This window comes from Lottia gigantea (genome assembly GCF_000327385.1).
Source record: "Lottia gigantea unplaced genomic scaffold LOTGIsca_43, whole genome shotgun sequence".
Taxonomy (NCBI): Eukaryota; Metazoa; Mollusca; class Gastropoda; family Lottiidae; genus Lottia; species Lottia gigantea.
The window spans coordinates 1191743-1195355 of record NW_008709504.1 but is presented as its reverse complement, the minus strand read 5'-3'; positions in this window follow the sequence as shown (position 1 = coordinate 1195355).

Below are 3613 nucleotides of genomic sequence, written 5' to 3'. Positions count from 1 at the left end.
TTCTTCTGTTCTTATTCTGATCTGAAATTAGAAAAAATAACTCGCCCGATGGGCGAGAAGTATAGTATCTGTTATGTACTGATTGTTTTTAGTTTACTATGAACAATATTATCATTTAAGTTCTTATTTTTTGAATATGCAACTATCATTTTCTGCTTATAGACATGGGGGAATTTCTCTTGAAGGCTCTTATAGTGGGCATGAACTATCTTGCTTGCTCGATTGCTGGTTGTATTAAACGGGACAACAAAGGGTGCTATGCCTACATTATGATGAATATTTAGTCCTATAGGTCTTGCTGTATTCAATGTCTCAATCCAATGGGCCTCCCTAGATTGACGGAATTTGGTAGTTTCATCTTCGGGCAAGTCAATTTCTATACGCTCAATTGGGATTAGGGTGAGATCGTCTATTGAATGGTCGTCGAGGTTGAAATGATTAGAAACAGGCTTGTCTTTCTTTAATTTGATGTCTGACCTATGAGCATTAAAGCGAGTTCGTAAATTATTCTTAGTTTCTCCTACATATTGTTTGGGGCATTTCTTGCATGAAATTAAATATATTACATTCGAATGTTCACATGTTAGATGTTCCTGGATCGGGTACCTTTTATTCGTAGAGTTGCTTACAAAATAATGAGTTTCTGATATAAAGGGACATGTTTTGCATCTACTGGACAAACATGGAGCACTTCTTAAACCTGGAGGTACTTCGGCATAAAGTCTACTTTTAGCTGCTATCTGTGCTAAGGTGGAATTTTTTATGTTTCGTAAAAATCGTTTAGAGTACCCACGCTCTTTCAGTTTTGAGAAAACAATCGTACAGGCTTGGTTGAAATCAGAAGATCTTGTACAAATTCGATGAAATCGTAAAACTTGTGACTTAATTATACCAATATCCAGTTTATTTGTTTCTGCTATGGAATCTCCCTTAAAGACTGTGGTATCGAGAAAGTCTATGCTTTTGTCACTCACGTTTGCGGTTAGTTTGATAGAAGGATGGTGGTTGTTGAGAATTTCAAAGAATTCCCAAAACTGTTCGATAGAATAAGTCCAAACCATAAAAATGTCATCCAAAAAGCGTCCGTAAAAAAGTGGGTCAAATGGACAGAGGGGCAACACCTCACGTTCCCACTCTGCCATGAAAAGGTTTGCGTACGAAGGGGCGAATCGTTTGCCCATTGCTGTCCCTGAAGTTTGTAAATATGTTTTACCATTAAATGTGAAATCGTTTCGACGAAAATTCGTACTTTACTCACTAAAGACTGTTTTATTTTTTCTGACAGCTGCCAGTGGGCGTAAGTTACCTTGTAACGCAAGCTATCTTTAATCTATGGGTGCTGGGGGTATTAATTTCCCAATATTCAGCATGCTTGCAAGGGAAATGGAGGCAGGGAAAGCTTGAGGTCGTGCAACAGATGCTGATGGTGTAACTGACAAAATATTTGTGTCGACAGGTTTTTTTAGTAGAAATACCACTACAAGAAGGCATATTCCTATCATGTTCATTTGTTGTGTTCATGTCAGTCTGAGAAAATTCAACGAATCTGATGTGAAGTAATTTAAATGATTTGATCTGATCTGATCAATATTTGAGAAAGATGGCCCTCGATCTCCTGCCATGATATCACATTTGTAAGAAGATGGAATATCAAAATGTTTTTGACAAGCAGCCTAGTTTAATGCTTTCTAATGACACCTCCCCGTTAAATTCCACCATTGTGAGGGGACCAAGACGGCGATATTTTTGACATTTACCCTCAACATGTTCTGAGAGTCTTTGAACAGTTAAATATTCCAAGGTTTCGCCATCACTAGTTTGGTTTCTACGTTTGGCAATTTGGGCCTTAAAATCTGTCCATTTTCGTTTAGACATAATTATTTGCCCCGTTAAGGGGGAGGTTACTCGCAAGAGCACATTCAAGGGAAATAACTCCTGCTCACACTAGTATGCAATGACGTCATTGCTTGGATGATAGAAAGTGTGACTGGATAATCTGGACACTATGGCGCAGTAAATGAAGAAGAATTTTTTTTTTAAAACGAAAATGAAAGTAAAAGTAAAATGATTTTAAAAACAAAACGAAAGTGAAAGTAAAATAAAAAGTGAAATGAAAGTAAGAGTAAAATTATTTTAAAAACAAAACGAAAGTGAAATAAAAAGTAAAATGATTTTAAAAACAAAACGAAAGTGAAATAAAAAGTAAAAACGAAATGAAAGTAAAACGAATTTAAAAACAAAATGAAAGTAAGATGAAAAAACGAAATGAAGGTAAAATAAAAATAAAAGTAAAATAAAAAACGAAATGAAAGTAAAATGAATTCAAAATCAAAATGAAAGTGAAATAAAAATGAATTCAAATTAAAAAGAATAAATGAAATAATAAAACAGCTATGGCGCTCATGGGCCACCATAGAGATGTGCTTCGTTTTCTTTGGGTCCAAAACATTAACGACGAAAACGCCTCAATAATAACTTTAAGATTTGCAAGAGTTGCATTTGGCGTATCTTCAAGCTCATTCTTACTGAATGCCACTATTAAATATCATCTAGAACAATACACAGAAGAAGACCCACAATCTGTTCATAAAATGTTAAGCTCTATATATGTGGATGATTTAAGTTTAGGGGCGAATGATGTTGATTCTACTTACGAACTTTATCTCAAGTCAAAAACAACACTGGCCGAGGCAGGTTTTAATTTGAGAAAATTTGTGACAAACTCTATCGAACTGTATGAAAGGATTACAGCCAATGAATCTCAATTTGAACAATGTCAACCGGAAGAAGAAAATTCAGTTCTTACTGACGATGAATTGTTTTTAGGTGTGGCCCATTCAAGTAAGGAAGAGCAGAAAATCTTGGGTGTTAGGTGGAACTTTAATTCAGACTTGTTTTGTTTCAATTTAAAGGAAATATCAAATTTAGCTAAAGAGTCTTTGCAAACCAAAAGGGATATTGTGAGCCTTGCATCTAAAATATTTGATCCATTCGGTTATTTATCTCCAGTGACAATTCAGATCAAAATACTGTTTCAACAACTGTGTAAATCTGATTGTAACTGGGACACTGAACTAAAGGGAGATAATCTTGACAGTTGGCATAAATTAGCCGAATCGCTTCAAGTGGACATTTCGTATTTTCTTACCCAGATGTTTATTTTATGGTATATCTGAAACAGTTTTGAATTGCTCATTGCATGAATTTTGTGACGCATCCATGAATGCCTATGGTGCCGTCATTTATCTCAGAATAGTCACTTCTACGAATGCCTATGTTCGTTTTCTTGAAGCCAATACCCGTGTGTCTCCCATAACCAATCATACCATCCCTCTTTTGGAACTATTATCCGGTTTGATATTAGCTAGTTTAATTGATTGTGTAAATAGGGCCCTAGGAGATGATATTGATATTCTTAAAATTTATTGTTGGACAGACTCAAAGGATGCATTGAATTGGATCAAAGGTGAAAAATCGTGAATATAAACAATTCGTTCAAAATCGCATATCAGAAATTCGTACTTTGACATCTATAGACTGTTGGTGTCACGTGTCAGGAAAGTGTAATCCAGCAGACATTCTTTCGTTTTGAGGACAATTCGGAAAACCATAC